This window comes from Anastrepha obliqua, unplaced genomic scaffold (genome assembly GCF_027943255.1).
Source record: "Anastrepha obliqua isolate idAnaObli1 unplaced genomic scaffold, idAnaObli1_1.0 ptg000009l, whole genome shotgun sequence".
Taxonomy (NCBI): Eukaryota; Metazoa; Arthropoda; class Insecta; order Diptera; family Tephritidae; genus Anastrepha; species Anastrepha obliqua.
The window spans coordinates 4,044,009-4,066,677 of record NW_026562178.1 but is presented as its reverse complement, the minus strand read 5'-3'; positions in this window follow the sequence as shown (position 1 = coordinate 4,066,677).

The window sequence follows — 22,669 nt, the reverse complement described above, 5'->3', positions numbered from 1 at the left end:
CTCTCAAACTTCGTGGCGTCCTCACGGGGCACTATTTGCGGCTATACATTCCATGAGACTCGGAATTACTGCGAGTCCTTTTTGTGGCAGCTGTATGGAAGATGAGGTGAAATCATCTCAGCATCTGCTGCTTAGCAAAAGATTTAAGCATCTTGTGGCTAAAATAGTGCTAATTAGTCACTGTTCGTAATCCACAAATACCTCCTCTCTCTTTCGAAGTTCCGTCTTCGTGCCAAGAAAAATATTTGTGGAGTCTCCACTTTGCTCTTATTGCTTCCTGTTTTATCTTAAGATCAAGCATAGCATTTATAATAGGACATCGCTGGAGGTTGTACTCAACCCAGCCGTAATGCATAAACATACTCTTCTTTGCATAGTTCACAAAGTGAGGACTTAACCATAGTTTGTCGCCACCTAACCACAGAGGCACAAGTGATGATTGGTCTAATAAGTAATGTTTACTTATATATCCACCAGACCAAAGCAGGTTTCAGACCCCAGGTTTTGCCAAAGGGTAGAGCATGGCAGGTAGACATTGTTGAAAAATCCTTAATACGCGATCCAACTTCAGCGAAATATGTGTCTCCCTATTCTGTCATATTTTATCCAGAACTCTCTGCACTTTTATGAAAAGCCTTCTTAGATCGTTCTACTAGCAGAAAATGGATTTTAAGTAGAGCATAAATTTCTATAAGATTCAAGTTTGGCTTGCCTCACTTTTTTCTTGTATTCTATCTATGTAAGTCGATGATTGGATCAATCCACTTCTGTTTGGGTTCTTAAGGCCTTATTAAAAAGCTTTCAGGACCGTACATGAAGTTCAGCAATCCACCAAGCTTCTGCCCCATACGTTAGGACGGGCATGATGAGAGCCTTGTAGAGTATTAGTTTTGTTCGTCGAGAGAGGACTTTACTACTCGATTGCCTACTTAGTGCAAATTAGCTCTTGTTAGCAAGAGAGACTCTTCGTTGGATTTCAAGGCTGACATTGTTATAGGTGTTAATGTTGATTCGTAAAGTCATAACTGTCAACAGTGATGTGAGTGCCGATACGCGAGTGTGCCGACTGTTTGTTTGATGACAGGAGGTATGGTATTTCGTTTTGTCCTCGTTCACCACCAGACCTATTCCCTTCTTTATCCAGTTTGCATAAGGCACAACTAACCACAGGTAGGACAGCCCCTTATTAGCCCCACATTGTTGGAGTCTGCATACTGGATTACTTCTATTAACTCCCTCGAAGAGTATGTAAAGAGCAATAGATTAAACGATATCTTTTGAGAATAGCTCTTTTGTCATTGTTCGATCCACCTTGCCGTGATAATACGTGCTCGTGGGCTCACATTCCCCCGCAATGAAGAATTTGGCTCCACGACATATAGCCTATACCAAAGATACGCTTGAGACATACCCATGGATTTGCGTGAATATAACTTCAGTCATCAATCTGAGTATATTTACGCATTGCCCACTGCCTTACCCTGGACTCGCAAATGGATTCGCCTTAGATGTAGGTGAGGACGACACTCGTGCTTCGACCTCAGGACCTTGAGTGACCCATGATCGTTACACAACACTAGATGGGAACCTACTTCCGAAGTGGTAGTGGATTTCTGCTTAGTGTACGAGTATACTTTCCAAAGAGTCGTGTGAAGACCTTCACGGGTGCGAGGAGTTCTTTTGGAATGCAGGAAAGTCCCGAAATCCAGACAGTCGCTTTTACTAGCCTTTCTTTGCTACACTCAACAGGTATGAGCTTGCTGTTTTCGCAGGCTGGAATTTTAAAAGTATTGGAGTAATCACTTTTACAATGCTGGTACGCATGCTTTCGCCCCGCGTCTTTCGACTCACCGATGGCTTTCTAAAGATAGTCAAGTCCAAAGATCGTCGAGGTAGTCTTGTTAACCATTGGACAATAGTCCGTCTAGTTTTTGGGTATTTATCTCTACCGTCATTGCCTAGTCTGGCACTCTCGCGAATGATGCGCCAGACGTTGACGGAAAAGTGTCATTTGACATTTGAGGTCCCGCGACCTTCGTCTATTTTGCCTTTCTCCTCTTCTCGGTCTGAGCTAGTGCTTCGGCTTTCTTTGCACCTGCATTGGAAACCCCAGTAACTTCAGCCTTTTTACCGGTACTCTTCTGATTCGCTCCAGGTCCAATCGTTCTCAGAGATTTACTCGGTACCAGAGATCCATTTGAGTCTATTGAGAGATTCTTACTCATTCGATTCTCTACTGACATAGTCAATGTACAGAGGAATCATCTGTTCTTTTGCGCTTTCCCGTTGCCATTACAGGTGTCGAAGTCGAAGGAGCTTGAGTACTTGCCTTAGCTAATGCTTCGGCTTTCTTTGCCTTCTGTCTTCTTCGTTTGATCTGCACCTGCATTCGAAACCCCAGTAACTTCAGCCTTTTTACCGGTACTCTCGTGATTCGCTCAGGTCTAATCATTGTCAGAGACTTACTCGGTACCAGAGGTCCATTTGAGTCTATTGAGAGATTTTCCAATATCTCCACATACTCCACAGCTTGTTCACTTTCTTCGTATGTATTCGACATCAGTATATCTCTCTCACTCATTCGATTCTCTACGGGCATACCCATCGTTTTAAGAGCAGTAGGATAGCCTCAAAATTATGTTATAATCTGGTTATAGTTCCTAACTTACGTCCGTGTAAGAGGAATTCCACAATGGGCCAAGTGGACAACATTTGAAGCAGCAAAAAGTCCGAAGGTGAAAGTCGGAGAAGATTACAGCAGTAAAACGTAGGTTCACCCACAAAGATCATCTCTGAAAGCGATTTAAAGTTTTGGGGTAATTTAGCGTTCGGAGGAGCTGTAAAGTAATAAAGTGATTCACTAAAGAAGCAAGTGTGTTGGCATTAAGTTGTGACTTTTATTTGACAATCTAGTGATCAAACTCAGAGTAATAATAGTGAGACATTTTATGTGGATAAAAACGTAACAAATTCGTCATAATATACATGAAAATATATATAGATATACAAGTGTGAAATTTCTTGCACGATTTTACCCATCGTTTTGGGCTAAGCTTGAAAGTCGAGCTAAAAGGAAAATAGCTGACCCCTAAAGAAATTTCCCGCCATTGGTAGCGGTTTATTTCGCCACTCAACATTGACAAAGGTAGATAAGTCCATATCCTACTGTTATCCATGGTAGCGGTCCTAATTGGAGCGGCAACGCCAACAACTAACCTACCAAGAGCAGGATCTCCTACAACATCACGACCTACACTATTGTCACCAACATCTACACAATCAACAATGACTTCCATAGCCATAAAAACACCAATATTTGTATTAGTACTTCACCAAGGCCACCACCGCAAAATCGCAGAAAACGTAGTTTTCAAGATACGATTGTCAAATAAACCACATAACATGCCGCTAAACTGGCTTAGAAATACTACATTTACATTTCTTTATATATTTTTTAGTTTCCTATTCCCTTCAGAATAGAAATATTACAAATTGTGTTTTATTGCAAATTTTCTGCAATTTGCAAACGTTGCAATTGAATGTGTGTCCTCGATTTCAATTTCCTTAATGATTGCTGATTTGTATTTTTATGTATGCGTCAATGTTCTGACAGATTTCAAAACTTAAGATCCCTTAATGGTTTTGCAGCACTTATGGCATTATTGAAATGAGATATTTGGCTACTGGTATACTTCAGGACTTTAGAGCAAGTGCGCTAGTAAGCAAAACCCGTCACTACAGTATCATCCGACGTAAGGATTTCAGCAACCACTTTCCAAAAACCTTTCGTCGGCATGACAACTTTTGGAGAAACGAATTATATTATATCTACCATATCACGATAATTACAATTATAATCCCGTACTTAATGACCGCTGATCAATTATTGTCCCCAAGGAATGTCACAACTTAAAAAATTAGCAAATGATCCGGAATGGCTCGCGCCTCAAAACGTTTTGAGCCTTGGCTGTGATGGAGGTGAGTCTGTGTGATACCTACATACGGCATTTCTATACTTGTTTACGCTAACGCTACTTTGGTGGATGAAACGAGCATGAATGTGTTGCCGCAATCGTTATGCACAAAGAGTTAACGGCTCATTACTTGCTTCTGAACATAAAGGACTGATCGATTAAATGATCAAGTATACACAAAATCTAGGTATTCGCCGCAGCTATCCGATTCTTATTTAAAGATGGAAGCAATGTTTTGCAGCTTGTCCATGTGGAGACAATTCTTCGACTTCTAAGATTTAGATAAACAAACAAATACTGTAAACACGATTTCCATTAAACAGGTAGGGGAAAAAGTTGACAATTCTCTCAAATCTAATTGTCAATTCTCTCTTGGCTTTGGTGCAAAATAATTTGTAGGAACACAAAAAATTTACGGTATATGGCAGTACAATTTCAAGTTCTTTGCACGCAAAGAGTCCGGTCAACGAGTCCAAAATGTTAATGTTGTCCTTTTGAAACGATTGGTCCGTCGTATTTGGTCACAATATCGCTATGCACTATCCATGGATCGACACATTGCCCTATTATTTAACTTAAAATCTTAAATTAATAGCGAACAACTCGCCGTTTTCTGGCGTGCGTCAATTTGTTAAAGAGTAACTTTTACATTTTCCAAAACTTTGACGACCTTGCAAGCTATACGAAAGATTTGCTCCAGCATCTCGAAAGGTAACCTTTCCAAACACTCAGTCATCATATTTTTAGACAATGCGAAACACTATGTATGCTCACTTATTAACATCATGGTTCTTATTCGCTTTTAAATTATCATATTTGAAACTGGAATAGTTAACTAAATTAAATCACCGATGGTTTATAAAGCAGTGTGCAAAATAAAGTAGTTCTAAATAAGGCGAAACTGAAAGAAAAACCATTTCAACCCCCTCTAATTAAAAGCGCTTTTGCATTTCCTATTTCTATTGGTGGTAAATGTAGCACATTTCTAGCACGGTAAAGTGTATATTATGTGGCATTTAAACACAACCCTAATATCGTAAAACCATAGCTTGTTAAAGTATACTCACATCTTTACAATACTTTGAATACATCTGTATACGCATACGCCCACGCCCACAGTTGCCATGGCAAATTACGTGGTGAAAATTTAATTATTTTTAAATAGGATTTTATTTTCATATATATGTACATATGTTAAAATTTTCTGCCGAATACAACCAATATAAATACGAACTCAGAAATGGCAATGCAATTATTTGCACCAAAAAGCACCAGATTATGAATTAAACTCATATCAAGTGGGCTCTACCTCTACCGCTAATACCATCTGCTGGTATTATATTGAATATTCTAATGGCTAAAAATTCGGATTATCTCGCACCTTAATACCTACATATGTGCATACGTATGCAATACACAGGTTTACCGGGAAAGTCATCCTAGATACTTAAGGACATTATTATTAAGGTAATTTCTGAATAACTTGGTTACATGAAATAATGTCCAAGGCTAAACCGTTTTCGAGATATTCGATTTTAAAGATTATTAAAAAAAAGGGTGTAAGCGCCAATTATATACTCGTATACATATACCTATATATTTATGACAATCGTAATATCGGCGTCAAATGAGGTGAAATGTTCTCAGAGAAAAGAAAACACTATGAAATGCTTGTTTATATACGACCCCGCCTACATCAAGCCACCCAATTGCTGCAGCCTCAACCACGGATAAGCTTGAACGGCACAGTGCTTTCATGCGCTATGGTTTTTGAAATTGTTCAGGCATTGCAGGCAATAAATGTAGGCAACAAACATTTGCGGACGTTGTAGCAAATTGTTAGTTATTGTGATATTATGGGTATTTGGAACTCTTTATTTATATTTAATAATAAGTTAAATTAATTTTCCATTTTTAACGTTAAATATCAAATAAAATATTGAAACGAACAAATGGCCAAAATGTGCGAGTGTATATAGAAGAGCAAAATCATGGTTCAGATCCATAAGTAAAAAGAGTATGCATATGCTTAAGAACTATCGTTTTGCTACACTGCTTTCCGCTTATGTCTGATCGTGCCGATTAGTTACCAAATTACATACAATGGGGCCACTCCCTCCCGATAAACTACTTTGACTGTCCCCTGTCCAATTCTACAGTGTTGTATACGATACACCACATCATTCAACCTTTTGATTACCTTGTATGGACCTTCCTAGGACGCTTGCAGTTTTGGAGAAATCCTTTTATTTTTTTGCAGATTGTAAAGAAGTACTAAATTACTTTCGCTCAATCCTTCGGAGTTCGATCAGAGCACGATCAAATATTGCAGTGTTTCCCAATGGCTACATTCGTCCATTGCAGGAGCAACAGCACCTCCGAACGCTAAGCCATCCCAAAACCTTAAATCGCTTTCAGAGATGATCTTTGCGGGAGAACCTACGTTTTACTGCTGTAATCTTCTACGACTTTCACCTTCGGACTTTCTGCTGCTTCAAATGTGGTCCACTTGGCCCATTGTGGAATTCCTCTTATACGGACGTAATTCCGGAGTTAGGAACTATAACCAGATTACAACATAATTTTAAGGCTATCCTACTGCACTCAATATTCTTCAGCGGCTGGTCTTCTCATAGCCGTTTCAGTTTTAGATGGTCTTCTCCAGCGTCTTTTCCAGGTCATGATCAATCAATTTACTTCTTTTTATCGCACTTAGTTTTCACTCAGCCCGATAACTGCAACTGCACTAATCTGATTTCAAATATCCCTTCAGCATTATCGGCTTTGGAACACTGCTTACACTCTATAGCAAAAGGTCGCCGAGATGGTGCATCAGCATTTTCATGTTGTTCGCTTTTGGATGCTCGATCTCCAAGTCGTAATTTTGTGGCGTTTCGATCCACCATGCAATTCTTCCAGATGCTTGCACTCGAGTAACCTCAATACCACATGGTCTGTTCTTAACTGGAGTCGATCACCGCTCAACTATTAGTGGAAATGCTTTACGCACTCAACCACAGCAAAGAGTAAATCATTTTCGGCTTTCCGAGGACTCTGTTGCATAATCCGAATGGCATCACAGAAAACTGCCACAACCCATCTCCTACTATGCTTAAGGCTGTCTTCTCACGATCACAATCTTTCATTTCCAGCTGCCAGTAACCACTTTTTAAATCAAGCATGGAAAACCATTTCGCGTCGGATAAAGTGCCGAGAGTGTCATCTATTCGTTCTAATGGGTAGCTGTCGTTTTTAGTGACTTCATTCAGCTTTCAATAATCTATACAAAATCGGTTGCTGCCATCTTTCTTTTTACCCAGCTCCACGGGCGTATTGACGGCTCAATAACTCCACTTTGCTACATATCCTCGATTATCTGTTTGGCTTCTTGGCGCTTTGCTAGTGGAGCTCGACCTGGAACTTGGCGAATTGGCTTTGCATCTTTGTATTTATTTGATGTTTCACCATGACAGACTCTCCAAAATCGCCATTGAATAGGTAGTTTTTGCGCATTCTCTTAACTTTTACCCTCTCTAGCCCTCTTACTTCCTGTAACCAAGTCCTTATGATATCGAAGGTTGTTCTTCCTGCTTCGTGGAGCTCTTTCCTTTCCTGTTGTGATTCATCGCAGTTAACTACGGCTTCTACAGCCCGACATTTCCCAATTACAGCTCCTTTACCCAAAATAACCGGTGACTTGAAATAATTTAGGACCACTACTGGAACCCTCTTGTCTTTTTCGGACATCATTGGTGTCCTTTCTACGATTGTGCCGTCTCCTTAGCAGCTTCTATGACCCTCATTGCGTCTGTCCCACAGCCTCCTTCCACATTAGCCGATATGACTGCTTCGGATTTCGGTGGAACCCGTTGACGATGACTTAGGGTTACCTTTGTGGGCTGCTCACTCGGCTTATACCCGGTGCTCAGCGGTATCTCCATATTCCGGCACGATAGAAAACTTTTACCAATCCAATCTGACCGGATGATCGAGTTGGTGGCAGCGGTGTCTAAAGTATGCGCCTGGGATCGACCATTTACAGTTCCCCTTGTCTTCATCTTGTTGCTTTTCCGTCCAAATTGCGAGACAGAGACAGCATTCAGTTATGGGAACCAGTTTTCGCCCCTTAGAGCTGGTTCGTTTTAGTTTACCGGCTACTGTGTATCGGGAGCGCTATTGTCAGCTTGACCGCTTCGCTTTCTTCCTTCTGGATTCGTCTTTGGTTGGCTGCGTGGTATACTGCAATTGCAGGCCATATGCCCGGTCTTACCGCAGTTGAAACACTCTAAATGCTCTAAATTCTTCGTGCTAACTGAGAAAAGGACTCATTTGTTAATTTCCTCATGGCTTCCTCCATTAAGGTGGGCTCTTCAAGACAGCGGCTGTTTCCTTTGTCACCGCAAATGACGCTGTTTCAGCAAACGTCCCCTTCGGAGTCTGCAACACACGTCCCCTGCCCGTTTCGTGTCCGGATCTCGTATACCTCTTATAAATGCCTGGCACGTCATGTTCTCAACGAAGTCTGCTGTTTCTTTCGCATACGCCAACCGCAAGCTCTCATTTACCTTCTTAGCGATTCGTCTGTTCCACCTGGAACATTTGATGCCTGTGGTCATTCCCATAACGTCTCTCTATTGCTGCCATGACACTCTCGTAGTTACCCCGATCGACTTCTATAACTGCCTGTAGTACTTCGGCTGCGGAACATTTCAGCGAGACAACCAATGCAGCAACTTTATCGGCAGTACTCCAGTTATTTGTTTTTGGTGTTGTTTCGATCTGGAGCGTAAATATTGGGAATGGTACAGTACCGTCGAATACTGTTTTTACTTTGGGACCACGGATTAACATATTCGGACGATTCAGTTGCAATCCACAGAAGCGAGTCTTCACTGCATTTACCTCAGCCTTCAGTCATTTCCAGTTTCGATCTCAGATGTGCCTTCATAGTATTTACCTCGACCTCAATCAGTTTCTAACTTGGATATACGTGTATCCTGTTTTTCCAGTTGCGCATCTAACTTCAGCGACTCGGCTGACATTTGTGACACCTTTTGACCTTAAGACATTCTCGATTCCATTTGTGAAAATCCAGCCATAATCACTCTCATGTCTATATCTGGTGAAGATCCTGGAAACCTTATCCTAAATTTTGGTTGATGACTCCGCAACTCCTAGCTGGAGCACATATTCGTCCACATCGACACCCTCTGCCTCAATAGCCTCGCGCAGCGTACTTGTAACTCTGCCTTGTTCCCAGTAGTTAACATGCTACGCTGTTCCAATTCTTTCTTAGCTGCTGAACTTTGAGTTCGCTCAACTTTACCATCCTGCTCTTGGCACTTTAATCAACAACCCCATTTCTGACACCAATTGTTACGAATTTTCTTACGAACGAGTGAAAACTTCCGAAGAGCGAGTGATGCAAATGCAATATGCAATGGTGAAATTGCATTACTTAAGACTCAGCTGGATGAATGCCAAAGGTGATCTCATCATCAAGGGTTTGCCGCACATGAATGGTGAGAATATTGAAAATATTTTTGGTAACCTGTGTCATTCTCTTAATATGTATGCTTCACAAGTTTGCTCCGCCTTTTGACTGCGTAAGCAGAGCAACTCCAATGTGTGTGCTGTTACTATTGAGTTATCATCTTCTGCTGATCGTTCGAGAGTATTCAGATCAGTGGCTAACTATTGCAAAGCCAAAAAGCCGCCACTATTACTCTGCAACGCTGGTCTCAAATCACAATAGAAATTATACATACACGAGTGTCTCACAAAAAGCAATCGCGAGCTAACGCGTTTTGCAATGCAGCTCAAGAGAGAACAAAAATCACAGCTGTTTTCTCAATTCGTACATACACATATGTATGTACATTTTCGCCCTAAATGCAGAGCGGTTAGGGTGCTTAATATTGAGTGCATTCAAAATGTATGATAGTTGCTACAGCTTCCTAATGAGCTTTTTTTAAAACTATGCAGTATATTTAATAAGTTGTTGTTCTATCTACATTCTATGCTGATGTTCTATCTACATTCTGTTATTTTATTCCCTTATTTTACTGCCTTTCTTTTACCTTCCCACATCTTGAGGTACTCGTACTTCCTAATTTTTTCTGTTCTTTTAATAACTGCAATTTTTCTGTTTATTGCTTTTCTATCTTTGTTTATGCCATGCAGTTTTACAAGCATACTTACATGTACTCTGTTCTGTTCATTATTGCTTTAATTCATAGGTCTGTCGGGTAAACTGGGTTCCAGCGTTAATGAAAATAAGAAAATTCTCATTGATGTTATATGCAAACAAAATGATGGCTTTAACAAGGTACATTTTACTACACGTAGCTAAACCCAAGAAAAACTTGATTTTACTAGATGCTCTTTCGAAGATTCTGCAGGCGATGTAATTTGCATTTCTGGGACCTGGTTTCATAGTGACCTCCCTGAATTCTACCTTTCTTTCAACTGGTACAATTTATCGAGGAACGATCGTAATCTTAATAAAAAAAGGAGTGTACTGTAAAAAAGGCTCAAATTTAAACTGATAGCAAAGTCAAATAACTGCGAAAATTAATAATTATTTATTGAAATATCTGATGGCATGAATAAACTTTTAATTACAATCCTGATACATTATTTGTTGACCTGTCTGAATTTGTCTTAAACTACGGGCGGATCCTGTTGTGTGGCGATTTTAATATAAACTCTTTAAGAAATGAGCCTAGTAGTAATAAACTATTCGACTAGTTGTCAAAAGCAGGACTTTGATTATTTTATAACCTGTGACTTGTTACACATTCTTAAATTCAACCAAGCTGATTTTATCCCCGGCCTTGACATAATATTTTGTACCTTAAATGATGTCATGAATCGTCAAGATTTAGGTGCTACCTACGAGTATCGTATCCTGTTGTGTGGTGATTTTAATATAAACTCTTTAATAATGAGCCTGGCAGTAGTAAACTACTATACACGACCAGTTGGCAACAGCAGAACTTTTGTTGTTGACGGAATTACACCAAAGAGATATGCAAATAACTCCCAACCTAGTCTTCTTGATTTTTTTATAACCTGTGACTTGTCACACATTCTTAAATTCAACCAAGTTGATTTTATCTCTGGCCATGACATAATATTTTGAACTTTAAATGCTGTCATGAGTCGTCAAGATTTAGGTGCTACCTACGAGTATCGTGATTTTAAATCGTTGAATGTTAATTCTCTGTATAGTCCATTCAAATTAAACCAAATCGTAAGGGTGAAGCTACTAAAATTCTTAACAAGCTGAAAATTATATATATATATAAATATATATATAAATTCAAAATATACGTAAAAATAAAATTTTAAAGCTCCCAATCGATCCGGGGAGAAAAAATGACTGGAGGGGAAAGGTTAATAAAATGGGGTTTTCGTGAATTTATCGAAAACGGTCAGTTATATAGCAAAGTTAACTCATACAAAAATTGTAGATCATAAAATTATATACAAAAAAGGTATCAATAATTTTTTCCCTAATTACCACCGTTTCTAAGATATAAAGGAGTAAAGTTGCAAGTGTAATAATATGCACACATTTCCACACCCCCTCGGAGGTGGTGTACTTAGAGCGTTTCTTTTTAACGTGGTTTCCAAGTAGACCTACTCCACGGGTCTGTTGGGATTAAAATAAAAAAACGGAAGTAAAAAATGGATTTTCCGGACTTAAAACGGAATTAAAATTAAAAAATCGTAGATAAAAAATTTATTATTCCAGATTACAGTCATATATGTTACAGTTTTCTTCTTCTTCCTCTTCTTCTCGATTTTCTTCTTCTTTTTCATCCTGTCTGCAAGTTAATTGCGTCAATAATGAAGTATCGCATGCCAGTTCGTCGGAACAGAACGGATCTTCAGCTGTTGGGGATTCAACATTACAACACGATCGGCCTTGACAATTTGTGCACGCCAGAGACCAATACAGACCCACTTTTTTGCAACCACATTTGGCACTGCATCCTTTTTTACAATTGCAAAAAATCGTGTTTAGTATTTTCTCTGGTGCAGTTGGCAGTAATGCCTGAATCGGTTTAATGTATCATCGACCAATCTCCAACCCCAATCTGTTGGGACTAGCTGATTACCAAGCCCTACTTGAACTTGGTAGTACACCTGGAAAAGATGTTGATGAGCAGCGACAGACGTTGGAGGAAGACAAGTTAAATGCACTTGTTTTTTATTTCGAGTACTCTTAACAAAACATGCATATATGTAGATATTTATCTAAGCAGGTAGTTTTTTTAGGCGCTCCGTACATACAGAGAAGAAAACGAGTTTCGCTGGTAATAACTTCTTGTGGAGTTGAATCAACTTTTTTGAAAATGTCAGCACATTGAACTAAATCCTGCTTTTCAGTTATTGCGTGTAAAAATAATACGTTATTTTGACACTTCACAAAAGTTGATAGACTTTTGGATGAATATATTTCCGACTGTCCTTGAGCTTTACCTGGTTTTTAGAAGAAAATTGTTTTTTTCAGCTGGAGTTCGAGCAGTGAGTAATTCGAGTAAGTCTACATCTTCACCAACGACAATATTTGTTTTCGTCTAACTAAATTGCTCTATTGCTGTTTAAATCATATCACGTTCGACAGTAACAGTTCCACTTTCAGTTAAAAGTTCAGCACAAATAAAACAATATTCTGACATTTTTATAATAAAAATTAAAGCAACATAAAATAGGTTAGAATAAACATGTGTTTTCTCTACGGAGTGACGCTCAAGACTAACGGTAGTTCATTTAGGGGGAATTCTCACAAAAAGCAGGTATACGACCGTAGCCACGCACACAATTGAACAGATGGGCAGCTATCGTTTCAAGGTTACGCTACCATATAAAATAAGGGACTGGGTTTCATTATACCTAATATTCTGAGAATTATACTTATGTTTATGTGTGTTTTAAATTTAGTTAAAATCACCGATAGAAAATGATGTTTACTTATATTACAGGTACAAATATATAAATATTATATATACGTGGCGTGCTTATGCATATTATTACACTTGCAACTCTTTACTTCGTTATATGGTATTTATGAAAAAAATCATTAGTACCTTTTTTGAAGATAATTTTATGGTCTATAATTTTTGTCCGAGTTCATTTTGCGATAAAACTGACCATTTTCGAGAGATTCACGAGAAACCCCATTTTTTTAACCTTTGACCTCGAGTCAATGTTTTCCCCTCGGCCGGATCGATTGGGAGCTTTAAAATTTTATATTTACATATGTTTTGAACAATTTCATCCATTTTCAGCTTGTTATGAATTTTAGTAGCCTCGAATGTCTAAATTGACCGGACTTGTATTCAGATATGGGTTTTATAAATTGGAATGAATGTTGCTTTCTTAGTTCTATAGATAATAAACTTAACTTCCTCAACCATCACTTGTCCTCGTTATTTAATGGCCATGTTCCGCTTTGATCTGTAATTGTTTTAAATAGTTCATGTCTTTAGTACAACTCGAAAGTTCGATCTGCTATTAGAAAACGCAACAAGTTTTATGCTAAGCGGAGAAAAAACTTGACGGATACTTCTTAGCGCCGGTACAAGGAAATCCGAAATGAAACCACTGCAATAATAAGAGAAGCTAAACCTTGGTACAGTTACTCAAAACTTAATTCGCCACTTCCACCAAGAGAAATGTGGCGCCACCTAAAAAATTTAAAATTCATGGCAAACAAAGTCCTGAATGTGAGATTGACCTTGATGAACTTAATGACTACCTTTTTAAAAGATTCCTTATCTTGTGCTTTTCTAAAAGAACAGCTTCGTTTTTTTTCAATTGTTTGTTTATTCATTTAGTAACTCTAGAAATACAAGGTTTCTTACGGACTGCATAGGGCTAATAGTATTTGTAAGTATTACATATACGTACATGTTTCGATACTACTTAAATTTAGATAGCGATAAATCAAAAGCCAAAAAACTTGAAATATAGTTGAACATATTCAATGTCCTAAACAGATCTAACCCTCTCTAGGAAGAATAAATCATTACACCGAATATTTATGTGAAAATGAATGCGCTCTAAAAGTAAAGGAGAGTCAACTATCCCATTTATAATATCAAACACAAAGCAGAGTAACAGTAAACTTCTTCTACTTTGTAACGTTTTTAAGTTTAGTAACGCACACCTTGCATTATATGAAGGAATCGGATCAATGATGTTCAAAGATCTGAGTGCAAGACGAAGAAATTGCTTTTGAATGCGTTCAAGTCTATTGATGTGGCACTGATGATAAGGCCTCCAAATAAACATGGCATACTCCAACTTGGATTGTACGAGTGAAGTAAATAGTGACTTCAAAGTACAAGAATCCATAAAGTCGGAAGCAAACCGCCGAATGAAGGCAAGTGTAGAATGCAATTTGGCGATGACAAAATTTAAATGACTAAGAATCAGTAATTTCATTAGGAGTATTGAGGCGCGAGTTTTTTTATAAAATATGAGATTTCTTAATACTTAATTGAAGTAGATTCCTATCACACCATGCCACGACTTTGTTGAGGTCTGATTGAAGATCATATGAATCAGACAGGTTTCGTACAGTTTTAAAATTTTTTAATTGGTTTGCATTTAAAAGAAACTCGCAAAAGTGAAAACATTCAGATTTGTCATTAAGAAAAATTATAAAGAACAAAGGCCTCAAAATTCTGCCCTGGGGGCACCGGAAGAGTCAATAAAAGGATAAGAAGATACATTATCGATAACAAAGAGTGAAACCCAAAACTTATTAGTTTAGAGATTAAGGATGAGTGGTAGACTTTATTAAAGGCCTTGGAAATCCGTATAAACTGCATCAACTTGAAGGCTCTTATTGAAAGCCGACGTACAAAAATTTGAGAAAACAGTAAAATTAGTGACAGTTGACCTACCAGCCATAAAATCATGCTGATTACTTGATATATTACGTTTTACAGCGAAGTATAATTTATGTTTTGCAATATATGTACTCAAAGAGCTTTGAAACCGTTAAAAGTTTGGAAATAGGTCTGTAGTTCGCGATGTAATTTTTATTCCCAACTTTGGATATAGGTGTGAGAGAGGTAACTTTCCACGCATCTATGAATTGTCCACAAGCTAACGATTTATTAAAAATAAGCAGAAGTGGATAGGCAAGAGTAGAGCATTTTTTGACGAAAAAAGATGATAATCCATCAACATCCATGTTGTCGTCGCGCAAGAATTTTTGCGCTCGATCGAGTAGCGAAGAATAGCAAAAACAAATACAAACAGGAAATGATACGCAGATGTGCAGTATATTTGTAAAGTATATTTTGTTTTACAGCTTTGATATAAAATAAAGTAAAATGTACAATAACATAGGGTTGCGGTGTACAAAACTAAAAAATGTAGTAGGTGATGTTACTTAATTATGCTATGGCGCTCTGAACATTCTCCCCCCGTTGGGAGATTATACTGCCAACCATGTTATCATCGATGGGAAGAGCGCACAATTTGGCAATGGCTCTTTTACAAACGCCACCTTCAGTTTTAACTTCAGCTACTCGAACCATGCCATCATCTCCCTTGAAAATCTGAATTATTAATTGATGAGGACAAGCGTTCCGAATGCGATATTGTCTCTTGACGATCTCCAACGGGGGCGTTGTTGCAGAAGTGATAAGTATTCGGAACTCCATCTTTTCCAAAATACTTGCTGCATGAACTGAATTCGCTGCCAGTGTCCAAGTCGGCCGATGTTAAGTGTCGAAAGGTTTGGTTCTGGTATGGATGTTAGTGGAGCACCTATCAAAAACGCTGGTGTTAGCACATCTAAGGCGTTAGGATTTTCTGAAATTGAACAAAGTGGTCGAGAGTTTATCACCGCTGAAATTTGGCATATGTATAAGAGTCCTAAGTTCGTCAAAAGTAAGCAACGCTGAACCAACAACTCGCCAGAAGTAGAATTTCGCCATTTTGAGGACTCCCAAAGGCCTCCAAAATGTGGAGACCTTGGTGGTATGAACTTCCAATCAATTCCTTCGATGAGACATTGCCGGTGAACTTCTTCAACGTGTTGTTGCTTAAGGAAATGTTGTCGTAATTCAGCCACCTCATTTTTCGGCCCAACAAAATTTGTGGCGTTATCGGACCAGATGACCATCGGTTTGCCGCGAATAGAATAAAATCGCCTCAAGGCGGCTAGAAACGACTCAGTAGACAGATCCTTGACGAGTTCCATATGAACAGCCTTCGTAGTAAAACATATGAAGAGACAAATATAACATTTGGTTGGTGGTCTCCCCCTTATTTCAGATCGGTAGTGAAAAGGTCCGCAATAGTCAACACCAGTGGTGAGAAATGGTCGGCTGGGTCGGACGCGGCCTTCAGGTAGATTGCCCATGATTTGTTCACACATCTTGGGTCTGAGCCTAAAACATCGCACGCATTTGTTTATGATGTGACTTACGGCTTTTTTGCCACCAACGGGCCAGTATTGTTGTCGTATTGCTGCCACTAATGCTTGAGGTCCGGCATGTAGATTCTGGTGATGAAAATGCATTATTATAGAGTTAGTAAGTGGATGTCCCTTCGGCAACAGTATTGGATGGCGAGACTAAAAATTAAGCAACGAGTTTCTTAAACGACCTCTAACTCGAATGAGTCCAAAAGAATCTAAAAAGGGCGTCAGAGATGTTAGTTTACTTAATGGACTTATGGGCAAATTCCTTTTCAGAGCTTTATATTCCGAACAAAATTGAACTCGTTGTACCATACGAAGTAAATACCAAGTTCTTTGTTCAATGTGTGTAGTGAGATTACCTGAGCGGTCCATCTTAATGAACATATGCACATAGCCATATATTCGCTGCATTGCTGCAAAGGACTTAATGTATTTGCAATTCAGCGAGGCATCAATTACTGAAGACAAGGACAGTAAAGCCACTTTCCGTCGTTCAGGTAAAATTTCAAGTTTAATACTATATTTGGGCCAATTTATTTCTGATTCGTGTAGAAATGGAGGCCCGTTGGTCCAAAGCGATGAACTTGCCAATTCGATTGGTGAAGCATCTCTTGATAAAATGTCTGCCAGGTTGAAAATCGTTGGCACATAGCGTCATTCCATATCTTTTGTGGACTGTTGTATGGTTGTAATGCGATTGGCGACAAAAACATTAAAACTAGACGGTTCCTCCTTTAGCCATGATAAAACCGTTGTGGAGTCCGACCAACAGAAAAACGAACAATTGAAAACGCGTAACTTGTCAATGGCATGGACTACTTACGCCAAAAGCGTAGCTGCACATAACTCCAGCTTGGGAACTGTAATTGATTTCAGGGGTGCAACCCTGGACTTTGAGCAGAGTAATGTAGTGCGAACATTTCTCTGTAGGCGGGCAACAATATAGACACAAGCGCCGTACGCTGAGAGGCTAGCGTCGCAGAATGCATGTAACTCCAGACTAGCATTTGGGCTGGCCACGTATCGAGGAAATTTCAATTGTTTTAGGGTACCGAATTCCCCATACAGCTGAAGACAAGCTGTTTGATGCGATATTGGCAGACTTTCGTCCCAATCGAGCCCTTCCATCTATAAGCGTTGAAGAAACATTTTTGCTTTGCATACGATGGGTCCAATCAATCCTAGTGGATCATAAAATTGGGCAATTGTTGACAAAACTGAGCGTTTAGTTATTTTCTTATTTGCCTGGCGCGCAACAAACGAAAATAGAAACAGATCGGAATCAGGGTTCCATTGGAGTCCAAGCGTCTTTGTGATGTAACTACCATCATCAAACTTGATGAGTTTCTCTCTATCTGCGTCTGGTACGTTGCTGAGCACTTTTGGTACATTCGATATTTGGCACTGCTCACCTGAGTGCTAGGTGTCTTCGTTACCATAGCGTGGGCCACATTTTCTATTGCTTGGCATCTCTTTTGCAAAAAAGTAACCATGTCCGTCCAAGTGGGCAGTCTGTCAGTGGATACTCGTTCTTCCCATAGCGTATGCGTGGTCGCATCCAATTTCAGTGCCGTTATGTGCTGGAGTAAACAGTCGGCTATTTGTTCGGTGGTGCCCAGCGACTGCAAACCTCGAACATGCGATACAATTCTGTCCACAAGCGACCGTAGTTCTCCTGATTGCCTATTAGCACTCACCCTTTGCAGCTTGAATAACTCATGAATGTGCGCCTGAAAAATTAAACGTCGGTTATCAAATCTTTCAACTAGTAAGTTCAATGCGGTTATGTAATTTTCATCACGAATTTCGCGATTGTTGGCGTCAAGTTCATTAGGGTTTTCCTCTTCCTGTTCAGATTGCGTTGACTCGAATTGATCTTGAATACGATCTAGCTGCTCCAATCTCACTGATAGCTCTGCATGAACCATGGCGTGCAGTTCCTCTGCACTAGGTTGATTCAAATTAAGTTGGCGTAGTGCTACGCTTTTCCGTTTTAAGAACGACATTTCTTAAAAGTTAGTCCGCTTCTCTATTAAAAACTCCCAAAGTTTTTTGTTGAGATCGAAAATGATTTGTACGCGGCAACTGTTTGCATGGCAAACATCGAAGAAAGAAAAAATGCGACTGTACAACTCAGGTAACTGTTGAGTCGCGAGATTTTTGTACTGTGCTTATGTACAAGCAGTACGGTGCTTATGTGCAATATACAGCAAATTCACATCGGCAAATAGCGGTGCCTATGTGATCACGTCGGGGTCACCAAAAATGTTGTCGTCGCGCAAGAATTTTTGCGCTCGATCGAGTAGCAAAGAATAGCAAAAACAAATGCAAACAAGAAATAATACGCAGATGTGCAGGTGTTCACAGAATGATATCCAAAATCAAAGTATATTTTGTTTTACAGCTTTGATATAAAGTAAAGTAAAATGTAACATAGGGTTGCGGTGTGCAAAACTAAAAAATGTAGTAGGTGATGCCACTTAATTATGCTATGGCGCTCTGAACAATCCACTTGCCATGAACTTTTGATGTGCTGAATACCATCCCAAATATCATCAACAGTTAACTGGAGAGAACAAAAATTAACAGAAGAAGCAGTATTTTCTCTATCATATCTAATTGATTCTAACGCTGGTACAAAATTGGAATTGAAAAAGTCCACAAAAAGGTCAACAGCCTCCTTGGTAGAGGCTAGCGAAGTTTCCATTCAAGAAGACATCCAAGCGAATGTTAGAGCGAAAATTCCAGGATTTGACATATCGCCAGAACGCTTTAGAACTCCTTTTAATTTCATCCTCAAATCCACGATCATTATTATTCTGTGGAACTTTACTTAAGTACTTAAATTTTTACCTAAGCGCAAATATTTATCTCTGTGAACTTTGGCACTATATATATATAGTATATATATATAATTGGGTGTATGGCCGAGCTCCTTCTCCTCTTTGTGGTGTGCGTCTTGATGTTGTTCCACAAATGGAGGGTTTCAAGCCGACTCCGAACGGCAGATATTTTTTATGAGGAGCTTTTTCGTGGCAGAAATACACTCGGAGGTTTGCCATTGCCTGACGGGGGGCGACCGCTATTAGAAAACATTTTTTCTTCTTCTCTGTGAATTTCGAATGATAGTCACGCACCAACGCATTGGGCTGCGGCGGCCTCCAACTTTGGCATTAGATGGTTTAAATTTAGAAAAAAAACTTGATCCTTAAATTCTAAAGCTTTTTAATTAAAAAAAAATTAAGCTAAATTAAACTAATTAAACACTTAAATTGCACCGTTTCAAGCAAAAATGTTTAGTAACTTTGTCAGCACTTAGTCTCCCATAGCTGTAGAGCTCTAAGCGAATAACAAGCGGTATATGATAATTATCAGCATACGGTATTGGATCAAGACATGCCCTAAGTGAGAAATTCATGTTGTCGCTTATGAAAACTATTTAGATCTAGAATTGAAAAAAGCTTATTAGTACAGTTATTAGTTTGCATAAGATCTGATCTTAAAAAGCTATCAACTAAGTAAGATTCCGAAAACCTTTTAACGTTTTTAGCAATTAAAGCACAATTCTTGTCGACATATGACCAGTCAATATAAAGCAAATAAAATCGCCAACTGCGCAAAAGTTGCAGCCAGAATGAATACCCACAAGTGCTGTTACATGTATCTTGTACAACTTATCTGGACTGGCCGGTGGAATGTAACTAGCACCGACGTAAAGATTTGATTTCCCATGTACCAGGATGCAAAGCTGATCCAGAAGCAATTCTTCGTGGTTTAAGTACACCAAAGATGAAACACCCTCCTCTGGACCGTCCTGTTTTTTGGGAATCTCGGTCTTTCTGGTCAATGGATCGATCAAAGTATTCATTTTCATTGAACTCAGCATTTAACCAAGTCTCAACAAGAACATGTATGTATGTCTTAGTCCACGAGAGCACTCGGATTAAATAGAGCCTTAGATTTAGTTCTAAGTCTGGAAACATTAAGAAAATAAATCCCAAGAGACTTGGAAATAATTTTTTTGAGAACGGAATGAGTTATAGTTTTACTGGTTGGTTGTTTTAAGTGGTGATTCGTCCAGAATCCAATTAGTGCTTCCGCACCATTTTGTTGCCACATCTTCGTTATTAACTTGGTTACCAGTTATTTACAGTATGACAATATCCAGTCTGAACTGTTCAGGAACCTTATCAGGTTGTTGACATCTAAGCCAGACACTTGCTCGAGGGTCCCAAACAGCGGTTTGCCCAGGAACAGGGCATTCACAGAGGAAATGGAATGGATTGCTTCCTTTTTTCCGGTTGCTTACAACTGCGACTGTATGTGTTGTGAGGGATGCCCATTTTGGTTGCTTGTTCTCCGACATACCAAAAGCCGGTTATGACTGCTGTTACTCTCCAGGCGTCCCACCGCTTCTTGTTTAACAACGTTGACGATTGTTTATGGTTGTAGGTGGCCCTAACGACCTGCTAATTTTGCATTTCGTCTGATCTCTCCATCTACAATCCGCGATTAGGCGGTATTTTAGGGAAATTATATTTTTGACTGCACCTAGTTGCATGAATACCGCTTCTCCAAGAACGTTATTCGTGGCAGATCCCCTCTTGCCAGTTCATCTGCTTTTCCGTTACTTTCAATACTCCGATGTCCCTGGCCCCAGATTAAGGTAACAATATGGTTTACACTGAAGGTGGTAAGGCTATTCCTGCTTTGCTCCACCACCATAGAGGTTGCTGTAGCCGAATCCAGTGCCTGGATTGCAGCTTGGCTAACCGAGAGAATAGCGATAATGTCATGAAAAGAGACATGTGCGTTTAGTAGCCTACAAGCTTCCCCGATTGCCAGCACTTCCGCCTGGAAGACACTGCAGGCATTGGGAAGACGCACAGATTTTTCAATTTTAAGTAATTATATGAGAACATATACCAGCTCTAACACCACAATCCGTTTTAGACCTATCTGTATAGACTGTAGAGTCGTAAGACATTTCTCCTTAGATGGAAAGAGAGTGGCAAAAGTCCTATTAAATTTTATCGTTGGGACGATATAGTCAGTCCATTCCGAGGTTAACTAAGTTTGTCGCAATAATAGACTGGTATGACCATACGTTTTTTCTTTCCAACGACCCGCTGCATTTACACTAACTGCACTCATTGTTGCCGTCTTTCTAATATGTAGGTCTATTGGAATAATGTGTGTCAGTGCATTGGGAGACTCCCTAGGACATGATCTGATTGCATCGACCGTTATTGCACAGGCTGATCTTCGTATTCTGCCGAGTAATTTGGTATTGTAATCTCTCCCTAGAGCTTTCCACCAAACTACCGAACCATACGACAAAATTGGTCGTATAACCGCCTTATGCAACTATAATGTATGCTTAGGTTAAAAACCCCATCTTCTTCCAAGCATACGTTTACAGGCATATAAAGCACTTTTTGCTTTCTTCGACGATGAATTTCCAATTAAGTTTGGGGTCCAAAATTACCCCTTAGTACTTTGCGCTGAATAAAAGTTCGAGAGTTTGTCCGTTAATATTTGGTAGGGTAAAAATGTATGCCTCGTATCTGGTGGTAAAAAGCATAAAATCCGTTTTATGAGAGCTAAAACTTCGGCTACAGCCCATGGCCCAAGCGTTAAGCTCGCCTAAGCAATTCGGATGATCCCCCTGACCATATTCGGACAAAGTCCTGATGCCATTAGCACCACATCATCAGCGTTCACCACCACTTTTACCCCACCTCTATTAAGTTTTTGCTAATCACACATAACCAGAGAAGTGGATATAATACTCCCCCTGTGGAGTACCTCTATGGACCCTCTCAATTATGTTGATATTACCCATATTGGCGCAAGGTAGGTAGCTGAAATGGTTGAAGTGTACTTGTCACTCCTCAAGTAGCACTAAAGTGCCATTTTGATATCATTATGAGACCTCCAACAGGCAGATATCTACACATCTAGGCTGTCGAAGGAAGAAACTCCTAGTGACCTTAGTCTTCTAGCTGTCAAACCCGGACATTTACACAGAAAATTCTCTGCAGTGTCCTTCTCTGAAAGGTCCCCACAGCTTCTGCAATGGGGGTTAAATAGTAACCCTAGCTTTTCCGCGAGTGTGCCGATCGTCCAGTGACTGGTAAGCACAGCTACGAGTTTGGAAATTGAATGGCGAGGAGTCCAAAGAACTTTCTGAGCCCTTCGTATATTGTATTGGGGCCAAAGGGTTTTCGAAATAGCACAT